Below are 12,616 nucleotides of genomic sequence, written 5' to 3' on the forward strand. Positions count from 1 at the left end.
TGAATCTTCTCTGTTCTCTCACGACGTCCTGGGTGAATTAATCCTTAAATTAGAATGTTTTCAGGTCGCGACGTCCCACTCCGTGGGAAGTCCTTACACCGACAGAAACACCCCATAATCTCTCATCAGCCGTTAAACTTTTCACCGAAAACCAGCTTAATTTCTCGAATAGTGTCCACTCGGATATCCCTCACAGGTCCAGAAAAAATGTTGATAAAGCAACGCGCGCCATCCGCAGCGGCTATTCATGACAAAGAGATTCCGACGGCGGGGTGGAGCACTCCTCACTCAAGGCCTGCCCACAGGCGAATGACGTCACTGACACACGTGAAAAAACACACGCATGCGCACGAGGGTTCAAGCATGATTGGTGTAATCGCACGTCATTCAAATCCATATAGTTAAAAAAAAAAATAAAAGGGTCGGTTTCTTATCTAATAGACCTCGTATAATCACCACAAACTGTCCACAGCTAGCTCCACATCCATCCTTATTTGTTGGGCTACTCACAAACTCACCAATGCTTAGATATGAAAGATATATCACATAAAACTGGAGAAACTAAGTGCTGAAATGGTGCTAAGCGCATATTTGTATGCCCCAAAATAACAACGTTATGAAGACAGATAAAACATCAGCAAAGTAAAATCTTTACTAATTTACTCATCCGCTGTCACTCTCCTGATTCTCCACTGAATAACTCAAGACGTCTACATTGCTTCACGATGTATGACATACAGAACCTACCGATTCAGAAGATGGCAATTTTGAAATCATGGCAAATTTCTGCATCTTCTCCATCACTGCACTAACATTACATGTCACTTTGTTGTGATTTCAAAAAAAAAAGGTGTACAACACCTTTGCATATGAAGACTAATATACTGCGTATGCATATGCACAAATACTGGTCACCACAGATTACTTCAGGTCAGTTCAGGTAATAAACGCAGCAGAGTAAACTTGAGAGAGAACATGAGTAAACAAAGATTATTCTGAGATATTTACGGTATTTCAACTAGGCACTAAGCACATATATTTTCAAATTGCTAAATCACAGAATACCCCACATCATGGTTCCAAAATCTCCCCTACACAATTATGAAAAGGTTTCTGTACAGTGAGCAGTTTGTGGTGAGATGTATGTAAAAACAAGGCATTTTTATTCCGTAATATAAAAATATGTTAGTGTTATGATATCAAATGATGGAATATTTAGACAATGACCAAGATAACAGCTTAAAACTAACGGTAGTATATTTACCCTGAAAATAGCCTAGGCCCCACAGGATTAATATATCAATCAGACTCATAGACCTATGGGTCCTGCAAATGATTATATGAACTGAAATAGTTTTTCTGCATGCAGTCCACCTCAATCTCTCCTGCGACATTCAGATAGTGGGGTTAGAATTTAACATCAGTCTTGCATCAATTCACACCGCTAGTGGTGTAACAATGTGGCAATGTGTGCATGATGTCATCACTGACAGATGTAAACAGCTGCTCAGAGACAGCTTCCAGGAGACTGATTGGCCATTTTATTTCAATCCTGCAAGGATGCTATTAAACATACATATAGCCTTTTTTGAATGAATGAATGAAAACTGTTTATTTCGAACATTTGATACAACAACAATTACAAGATAGATCAGTAAAGACAAAACAAAAAAGTTCCTACTGTGTACCCAACATGTCCGAAAAGGGGTAGGGTGAAGCATCAGCTTATTTATCCCTACCCCTTCTTCCCCACAACCAGTAATACCCTTTACCACATACACATAGATTCCTACACACCTAAACCGATATCAATATATATATATATATATATATATATATATCTATCAATATATATATATATATATATATATATATATCTATCAATATATATATATATATATATATATATATATATATATATATATATATACACACATATACACAAACATAAATATACACCTACACATACCTACTTACATACAAAATACTATATATTTACAAGCCGAAGCAAAAAACAAAAACACCCTAACCCTCATTACCCTTCCTCCTCCCTATACCTAGAAAAAACCATATTTTTGTACCGCTGTTTGAACTGGTTCATGCTTGGACATTGCTTGAGCCCCACTCCCAATCTGTTCCACATCCTCACCCCACAGACAGAAATACAGAAACCTTTTAATGTTGTTCGTGCCCACTGATGCTTTAAATTAAATTTCCCCCTCAGACTGTAATCCCCTGATCTGTTAAAAAACATATTTTTAATATTTGCTGGAAGTAAATTGTTTATTGCTTTATACACAATTTGTACTGTTTGAAAATGAACCAAGTCTGTGAATTTTAAGAATTTGGATTGTAAAAATAGTGGATTTGTATGATCTCTATAGCCAGTATTATGAATAATTCTTATAGCTCTTTTCTGCATTACTGATAGTGATTGTGTTGTACCTTTATAAGTATTACCCCATACCTCTGCACAGTACTGTAAATATGGTAAAACCAGTGAGCAGTAAAGAATGCGGAGTGAGTTGTGGTCCAGAATATGTTTTGCTTTGTTTAGAACTGAAATGCTTCTTGACAGTTTACTTTGTATATGTTTTATATGAGTCTTCCAGTTTATCTTATCATCTATTATCACCCCCAGAAACTTATTTTCATGTACCCTTTCAATATCTACCCCCTCGACTTGTAACTGAACCTGTATGTCTGTATTACAATAGCCAAATAACATGTATTTTGTTTTACTTAAGTTTAATGATAATTTGTTTCTGTCAAACCATATTTTCAATTTTCCCATTTCTATACTGATCCTCCTCAGTAACTCCTGCAAATCCCCCCCTGAACAAAAAATGCTTGTGTCATCTGCAAATAATACTAATTTTAATATTTTGGAAACATTGACAATATCATTTATATAAATTGGAAACAGTTGTGGACCCAATACTGACCCCTGTGGGACGCCACAAGCATTGTCCAAGCATGATGATGTATATTCCCCCAACTTCACAAACTGTTTTCTGTTACTTAAGTAGCTTCTCACCCAGTGCAACACCAACCCCCTAATCCCATACTGTTCAAGTTTATTGATTAATATGTCATGATTAATTGTATCAAAAGCCTTTTTAAGGTCTATAAATATTCCAACTGAATGTAATTTGTGGTCTATGGCGTTTGTAATCTCCTCAACTGATTCTATTAATGCAAGTGATGTTGAACTATGTGCTCTGAATCCATATTGACTATCAGTAAGTAATTTATGTTTATTTATGAATTTGTCTAATCTATTATTGAATAACTTTTCTAATAATTTGGAAAATTGTGGAAGCAAAGAAACAGGTCTATAATTTGTGAAGTGGTGTCTATCCCCAGTCTTATACAGCGGCACAACCTTAGCTATTTTCATTTGATTGGGAAATTTACCAGTTTGAAATGATAAGTTACAGATGTATGTTAATGGTTCTACAATCCATTCAATGACCTGTTTTACCACCACCATATCAATTTCATTTAAATCGGTAGATGTTTTATATTTACAATTATTCACAATGTCTATAATTTCTTTTCCATCCACTGCTGTGAGGAACATTGAACAGGGATTTCTTTCTATGAGCTTATTATCCCAATCCTCAGGTTGGGAATCTGGAATTTTTTCTGCCAAGCTTGGTCCAATATTTAAAAAAAAATTATTAAAACCGTTGACTACCTCATCTTATTTTCCTTCTTGACATTATTATCAATGAAATACTGAGGGTAACTCTGTTTTTTATTACCATTTTTGATAATGCTATTTAATATATCCCATATTCCTTTAATATTGTTTTTGTTATTATATAATATGTTACTATAATATTCCTTCCTACATACCCGTATATTAGTTAATCTGTTTTTGTATTTCTTATATCTATTTTCTGCCTCTTTAGTCTTTAGTTTTATGAATTCTCTATACAGTGTATTTTTCTTATTACATGCATTTCGTAACCCTTTCGTCATCCATGGTCGAGCTTGGATTTTTTGTTTTCTGTAGTCTTGTTTAATTGGACAATTTTTATCATATAATGATGTAAATATTTGTAAAAAAGTTTCATATGCACTATCAACATCACTTTCACTGTATACCTTTTCCCAGTTTTGCTCCTGTAAATCCTTCTTTAGTGTGTTCATGTTTTCCTCTGTCCGCACTCGCCTGTATTTTATTTTCTCCTCTGGCTGATTCCGCCGATGGTTTCTATTATAAACGATGAAAACTGGTAGATGATCACTAATGTCATTGATTAATAATCCACTCACAGTGTTATTCTCAATATCATTGCTGAATATATTATCAATTAAGGTAGCAATATGGGATGTAATTCTGCTTGGCCTGGTGATTTTTGGATATAAACTCGTACTGTACATTATACTGATAAATTCATCTGTTATTTTATGCTTATTTGGATTGAGCAGATCAATATTTAAGTCACCACAAATGAACACAGTTTTTTGATTAGTTTTTGAGAACATTTTTCCCATACAGTCAGTGAATGTTTCAATACAAGATCCTGGTGCTCTATATATACAGCTGACTAATACATTTTTGCTTTTTTCTTCACATATTTCAATAGTTATACATTCTAATAAGTTATCAATCACAGTTGTCATATTGTCTACTATTTTATAATCCATGTTCTTATCCACATACACAGCCACTCCTCCTCCACTCTTATTCTTTCTGTTTACACAATTAAATTCATATCCATCCAGTTCAAAATCCATTCCTTTATCTTCATTGATCCATGTTTCTGATATAGCAATTATGTTAAATATTTTTTAAACTGACTTAAATATTCTTTAATGTTGTTAAAGTTTGCATATAGACTTCTGCTGTTGAAATGGATTATTGATAATTTGTTATCCGTTCTAATGATCCGATTAAACTGTTCATCTGTATAATAGCAACAACTGTCATTGATATTTGAGAAGAAATTATTGTCCGGGTCTATATCGTGCTCCAAGTCCACTACATTGTGGTCTGTGTATTTAAATGTTCTCAGTTCTACTTTTCCATGATCAGCAATCCTTTGAGTTATATCCTTCTTGTCTCCAGATGTAGATGAATAGGTAGTAGATGAATAGGTTCCTCTGGTCTGTGTCATGCTGTTGTGATGTGTTTGTGTCCTCATACCTTATTGGTCATATTTGTCCAGATCCTCGATGTTCCTGATTACCATAACCTTCGCTTGTTCTGGTGTTCCATTCAATTTGATAAATGTTTTGCAGTTGGATGTCCATGTCTGTTGAATTTTTCCCTGCTTTTTTAAGAGACGAGCTTTCCTGGCGATGTCTGCGTTTCTTTTGGTCAGATGTTCATTGATGAATACGTTTGTTCCTTTGAGTTTTCGTCCCTGTTTTAACAATGCCATTTTATGTTTTCTGTTGACAAACCTCATTATAACTGCTCGCTTGTCTCCATCCTCTCTCCTGGGCAGGGGGTGGCACGCTTCAATGTTATTACAGTCCATTTGAATACCTTTAGATTGCAGGAAGTCAGCCACCTGTTGTTCCACTGAGCTGGCCTCCTGCTCGCTGGCCTCCCCTCCGCTGTCTTCTGACACCGCCCGTGCGTAGGATCGAGGTTTAATATGAATTCCTATAATAATAACGTCGTTCATCCTTGTGTACTGTTCCAACTCCGCAACACGGTTCTCCAGGTACACCAGACGCCGGTCTTTTTCGGCATTCTGGATCCGGAGAGCCTTCACTTCTTCCACCAGCTCCATAATGGATTTCTGCTGCATTTTAACCACAGAGATTTCCTCAGACAAAAAGTCCAGGGACTTCTTGATATCGTCTCCCTCCTCCGCCGTCAGTGCCTTCTTCGGACCCATGGTCAGATAACTCTGCGCTGGCGCCTCGGGCCTCGGTAAAGCCGCGCCGGTGGATGTGCGCTGACACCTCGGGCCTCAGTAAAGCCGCGCCGGTGGAACTGCGCTGACGCCTCGGGCTTCAGGTGGAGCCGCGCCGGTGGATGTGCGCTGACGCCTCGGGCCTCGGTAAAGCCGCGCCGGTGGAACTGCGCTGACGCCTCGGGCTTCAGGTGGAGCCGCGCCGGTGGATGTGCGCTGGCGCCTCGGGCTTCAGGTGGAGCCGCGCCGGTGGATGTGCGCTGACGCCTCGGGCCTCGGTAAAGCCGCGCCAGTGGAACTGCGCTGACGCCTCGGGCTTCAGGTGGAGCCGCGCCGGTGGATGTGCGCTGACACCTCGGGAGACAGTCCAGGGTCCGGTACACAGAAAGGCAGGCCGCGTAGTAAAGGTACAGATGAGGGCAAGGCAAAAAAAAAAGCCTCAATTACATCCTATACAAAATTTTGTTAAGATGTTGTGTCTGAAATTAAAATTGTGACCAATCTCAAATATGCTGTGCTCAAGAGCTGGTTCAATCAAAGGAAGGTTGCTTTTGCGTGGGTAATATGGAATTACTGAGTGAGAAAAGGAGACAGTGAAAAGAGATTTTTCCCTGTTGACAATTGTTGGGCTAAATACAAGGGCAGACTCATTAAAAAGAGTATAACATTTTCATGACTTTATCAACTTTTGCTGTTGTCCTGACACAATGGTCAGACTGTGGTGAGCTCTCCCTGAAGAAACACCAAGAGTTGTCAGTGAAGTCAAATACTGCACTGTTCTAAATGGCCTAAAAGTCTGTCTTTTTAAATACTGTGCTCTCCAGCATAAAAGAGTATTTAAAATGTTCCAGGGCCAAGCTACACTAATTTATTTTCGAAAAACAAATAATATCTCAGTATTAGTCTCCATCCACACTAAGCCCTCATTTTTATCAACCTTAAATGACGTCTTGGAAAACTGCCTTCCAAAACGCACAGATCTGAAGCCACTGGAGACTTTTCTGTGCATGGACAGCAGAAATGCAGCTTTTGGTAAATTCTACAGTAACACATGACACAAGGTGCAGTAGTCCAATCTAGCATCACTGTCAAGTTACTCTTAAGACAACAAGAAGACGACGATGACGACTCAGTCAAACAGCCACAGTCAACAATGGAGGAGGTTCAGAATCAGAATAGCTTTTATTTGCCAAGTGTCCACAGAATACAAGGAATTTGACTTTGGTTTGAGCTGCACTCTCTCTGTACGGCATGTATAATTTTTCACTAAACACTGAATAATTCACAGTAAAAAAATGTGCAAATGAAATGTGCAAGTAAAATAAAATGTGCAATAAGAGAAAAAGAATGTGTGAAACAGACAGATTGACGTTAAGTTGTACATGAGGTATATGAATTGAGTTCATTTTCCAGTCAGTTCAGAGCTGAATATCACTTTGTAAAAGAAGCAGTTCTGATCCATTTCCAAAACAAAGCTGGCAATACAGATTCTGATACAAGAGGTCTTCCCAAACTTCTTAAACCTTATGTGCCTGCTTGGGCCTGCGATCAGAGGACTGATCTTGCACTGTGTTTCCAGATTAAGAAGAAGTCAACAGGTTTTAGAACCATTGCCTGCAGTGCTCCTACATTGTGGAACTGTTTGCTGATATTAGAAAGTACACTTATTGTTGTGGGCTGGGGTGTTTGGCTGGCTTGGTTTTTGTTTTCTGTTTCTCCCACCAGGTGGTATGCATTCAGGACTGAGTGGCTGAACATTAGGACCTCACCCTGAACACCTGAGGCTTGTTTTCACGTGCAGGTCATCAGGACTCACAGCTGTGGTGTATTTTGTCTTGATCAGAGATTGCTGCATTTAAACATTGAATGCAGAGTGTGTGATTGCCAGAGACTCAACCTTGTGAGCAGACGTGTGAGATCGACGTCAGGAGAACAATCTAACCATCACGGACGCAGAGACCGCTCCAGGTTTGACGCCACAGTCTGTGAAGGAGGATTGGGTGAGGTCTCACGCTCTTCAGCACACTTCCTGAGGTAATTTGGTTTTGGTGACTTTTATGAAGTAATGACAGTGGATTTGGTGTCCCTCACACCTTGTGTTAGTGAGCTGTCACGTTATGCTAATTGTCTAATCAGCTTCTGCTGCAGTGGAGATTTGAACTGAGTTGTTCTGTGCCTGCAGGGTGAGAAGCTGATGTATAGATTTAAGCCAGGAAGTGTTTGCTGATTGCGTGCACCTTTGAGTTGTGTCTCTCTGTGTGGAGTTGGACTCACCTCATGTTTTCTTTCTTCACAGACTTGGTTTGTCGCGGCCACCTGGGGGGTGTCGGCGGGGTCCCTGGGTCCGAACTGCTGTGGCTCCGGACCGTTTGCGCTGTTGAGAGCGCGCCGTGTTTCCACCTCACCAGACCGCGGACTTTTTAGTTGTTTAGCACTTCACCCACTGTTATGTTTATTAAATTCTGTTACCTTTTGAACCGTGCTCTGCTTATTTTATGTGGGGTCCTTTCAAACGCTGGGTCGGTGCTCCGACTGCGTCCGAAACATAACACTTATGTTGAATCTTTTATGACAAATATTTTTCTGTTGTTGTTTTCCATTAGCTATATTGTTTTATATTAGCTTAACTAAATTTCCTGCTATTGTGTTTATTTAAATTTGACTTTTAATATCAACTGTGTGATAAAATATGGAAAGGGTCTTACATAAATAAAGAGTGGCTAACAAATGCTGCTGTGGGCAGAATTAGTTACTGCAGTGTACAGATAAGCTGATTTGAGTCAAGTCACTGTTGCCAGAAGACTTACAGTCTTTAAATAGCAACTGTGTGTTAAAAATAATGACTGGAGAGTCAGTGTTTAGCAACCCAGATTGCCTTAGAATGCAGAAAAAAGTTTTCAAATTTTCCACAACCACACACACAGCCCCTGTGCTGTGTTACAAAACCATTTGAACATGTTTATGCAGTTGTAATTTAAATAAATAAAATATAATTCAGACCGTCATTCTTGTGATGATACTGAAAGCAAACTGGTGAATAAGTACATTGCTCTCTTCCAAACAGAGGAACATAAACAGCACTTTATGCACAGAAAATGGATCCTGAATTATCACAATGAGGTGTGCACACAAGTTTGTCCTGTGTGAATGTGTGTATTTTTGATGCAGATGAAGGCAGTGTGACCCATGCAATGCTAATTAATATGAGATGCATTCAAAACTTATTGCTGCAAAAAATACAATTACACACCTGGGGTATGAAATCCTAATCCCCTTTTAAGTAGTCTCCTTGGGACTGCACACACTTCTCCCAGTGGTTCTGTCATTGTTGGAACCATTCATGGAAGACTTCTTTTGAAATGGTGTCCAACTGGGCCGTTGCATTCCGTATGTTGGCTTTAAGGCCCTTTTACACCGGGTCTGCTTCGAGTTGGTTCGTGTGGCATCATGATGACGCAGGAATGTCTGCGTCAGGTGTGCACAGCAGGAGGCAGAGAGGAGGTGAGCGCGGGGAGGAGAACTTGCAGACAATCTGACTGCAGCCAGACTCTGCACTCTGATTTCTATTATACAGTATTTGCTCTTGTGCAGGGCTGCAGGGCTGCAGGGCTGCAGGGCTGCAGGGCTGCAGGGCTGCAGGGCTGCAGGGCTGCAGGGCTGCAGGGCTGCAGGGCTGCAGGGCTGCAGGGCTGTGCTCTGATTTTTGTTATAGTTTATCCTTCTTCCTTTGACTGCAAGCTGCGTGCGAACGCACGAACCAACCATCCCTGTGTAAATGTGGAGATGTCTGGAGTCATAGTATTTGATGTGGACATGTCCTGTCTCTGGCAATCAGCCTGTGAGCAGGACTTATGTCCTTTTTTTTTGTCCTTTATTTAACACAATTATGAGAGTTTGAGGGGAGAGCGAGGAACTGCCTGCAGCAAAGACATTTTTTTCTTTTACTTGTTCACATGTGCATGCGCGAACAAATCATCTGTGAGTGGACCAGAGATGTCAGGATTTTTTACGGGATGTGGACATGTCCTGTTTCTGGCAATCAGTCTGTGAGCAGGACTTTTATGGACTTTATTTAAACATAGCTGTGAGAGAATTTAAGCTACAGCAGCTGTGAGGCTGCAATCAGCATTTTTTTTTCTGTGCTCTTTGAGCGTGTAGGTTTTACACGGTACACGGTATGTGTACACGGTATAAAAACGATCCTGCGTGATTTATACTTTGGGAACAATGGAACACAATGGAACAATGGAACACAGCAGGAATCATAAATTGGCGTCGGGTAACGTTGCATTGTGAGGGTGTGGCTTTCAGTCATGTTGAGTACCGTTGCTTTGATTTGTGTTGAAACCACTTCCTTTCTGCGTCGAGCACAGGACGCAAAAAAAAATTGTTTAATTTTTGGCGTACAATTTGCTTCGTCCTTTGCGTTCTTCCCACTGTTGTGGCGTTGTGCTGCATCATCTCAGCACTAGGTTGCTTCCACGTGGCGTTGTCATGACGCGACATGACGCAACTCGAAGCAGGCCTGGTGTGAAAGGGGCTACACGACACAAATACAGTCCCTCCGTGTTGTTTTCAGGCTTCTCAGCAGGATTTTTTTCAGCATAATGGGATGGACCGTTACACTGTTATAATGCTAGTGAGAACCCTGCGAAAAATCAGATGAAGCCATGTCAGGAGAGTAGGGAGCCCAATGAATCACAGGAGTGGTGTTTTTGGTCAGGAAAGCCTGAATCAACTGAGCAGAATGGGTGGGTGCATTGTGAAGATGAAGCTGCCAACTTTTTGCCACCCACAGCATCACGAAGATGACGTAGAACCTCCCGATTATACTTTTTATTAATATTTTGGAATTCCGATGTGTACTCATGATGCACCACCCCATGAGAGTCAAAGAAAAAAAAAGGTCAACATGACTTTGACATTGCTGTACCCCTGTTTGCTTTCACCTTGGTGATGTTGGATCTTTTCATTGCGATGACTGAAATTTGGTTTCTGGGTCATATCCATAAACCTGTGTCTCATCACCAGTAATAATGATGTTCAGGAATTCGGGATCACTGTTTGCCCATTGTAGCATGTTCTGTGAGACTTCCATACACAGTTGCTTCTGCTCCGCCATTAACAGCTTTGACACTGACAATTTCACAGACATTCTACACATGCCCAAATCATCCATAAAAATGGAAAGTACTGAACCTGTGCTTATCCCCACCTTGTCCAAGTTCTTGGGTGTTGGTATGATGCCCATACATGGCCAAAGCCCGTACTTGGACTCTTAATCAGATCTCCCATTGCCAATTTCTGGCACAACTGTTCCCTTCTTTGGCTGAAAAAACAATTAGATACCCAGTTTGAGTATGCTATATGGTGTCATCTGTCGTAACTGTAGCTTTGAAGAATGTTGTAACCTATTGTGAAGTTTTGATATATGATAAAAAAAATTCATGGTAATTTACAAAAAAGAATAATAGGTGTAATTTTTGCAGATACGGGGTAATATGCATCTTTTACTTTAATTTTACACACGGCTATGGTTTTTAATTCATTACTACAGCTTGAAATAAATAATTTCTGCTTGAATGTGAATTTGGCATTTGCCTCAAATGTGGGCTTTAAAAGAAAATGTTTTACTTTACGAGGGCTGTCAATAAAGTATAGGTCCTTTTTATTTTTTTCAAAAACTATATGGATTTCATTCATATGTTTTTACGTCAGACATGCTTGAACCCTCGTGCGCATGCGTGAGTTTTTCCACGCCTGTCGGTGACGTCATTCGCCTGTGAGCACCCCTTGTGGGAGGAGTCGTCCAGCCCCTCGTCGGAATTCCTTTGTCTGAGAAGTTGCTGAGAGACTGGCGCTTTGTTTGATCAAAATTTTTTCTAAACCTGTGAGACACATCGAAGTGGACACGGTTCGAAAAATTAAGCTGGTTTTCCGTGAAAATTTTAACGGCTGCTGAGAGATTTTGAGGTGATACTGTCTCTTTAAGGACTTCCCACGGTGCGAGATGTCGCGCAGCGCTCTCAGGCGCCGTCGTCAGCCTGTTTCAAGCTGAAAGCCTCCACATTTCAGTCTCTATTGATCCAGGACGTCGTGAGAGAACAGAGACGTTTCAGAAGAAGTCGGTTTCAGCATTTTATCCGGATATTCCACTGTTAAAGGAGATTTTTTTTAATGAAAGACGTGGGGACGGATTGCAGCTTCGGCTCGCAGCCGCCGCGACGCTCCGCCACAGGAAAAACACCTCTGTTGGAAGCCTTAAGGACAAGTTGGAACATGTCCAGCCATTAAACAATTTCTCATATACTCACTCCACTGAAAGCCATCAAAAGCCGCCTGGATTTTAACAAATGGTTATCAACACGGAGGTGTTTTTCCTGTGCCGCCGCAATAAAAAAAAAAAGAGACACTCAGAGCAGACTTTGAAAGATAAGTTTAAAAATATGTTTGTAAAACTCTGCTCGCTATGTCACCACTGCGCTATGTGTATAAATTTCTATTTAATCACTAGATGGAGGGCCGGGTGATCTGTTCATTTACCAGAGTGCCACCATCTTGATTAGTGTCTAACAGCCAGGCATAAATAAAGATCAATGAGCATGATCAATGCTTTCAATAGAGTTTCACAATAAATCTGCACTTTCTGTGCTATTGCTGTGCTGTTATATTTATTCAAACTCAGCCCTATATTTGTGCAGCCAATATTTGTCAAAACAAATACAGAAGAGGATCAG

At 40.2% G+C, this 12,616-nt stretch overlaps 1 protein-coding gene across 1 annotated transcript in view; it reads right to left on the bottom strand.

The window, feature by feature from the left end:
- Nucleotides 1–12,616, bottom strand: part of hdac11 (histone deacetylase 11) — a 193,110-nt gene that overhangs the window by 115,731 nt on the left and 64,763 nt on the right. The gene's annotated exons all lie outside the window — the stretch shown is intronic.

The sequence above is a fragment of the Thalassophryne amazonica genome, chromosome 3, assembly GCF_902500255.1.
Source record: "Thalassophryne amazonica chromosome 3, fThaAma1.1, whole genome shotgun sequence".
Taxonomy (NCBI): domain Eukaryota; kingdom Metazoa; phylum Chordata; class Actinopteri; order Batrachoidiformes; family Batrachoididae; genus Thalassophryne; species Thalassophryne amazonica.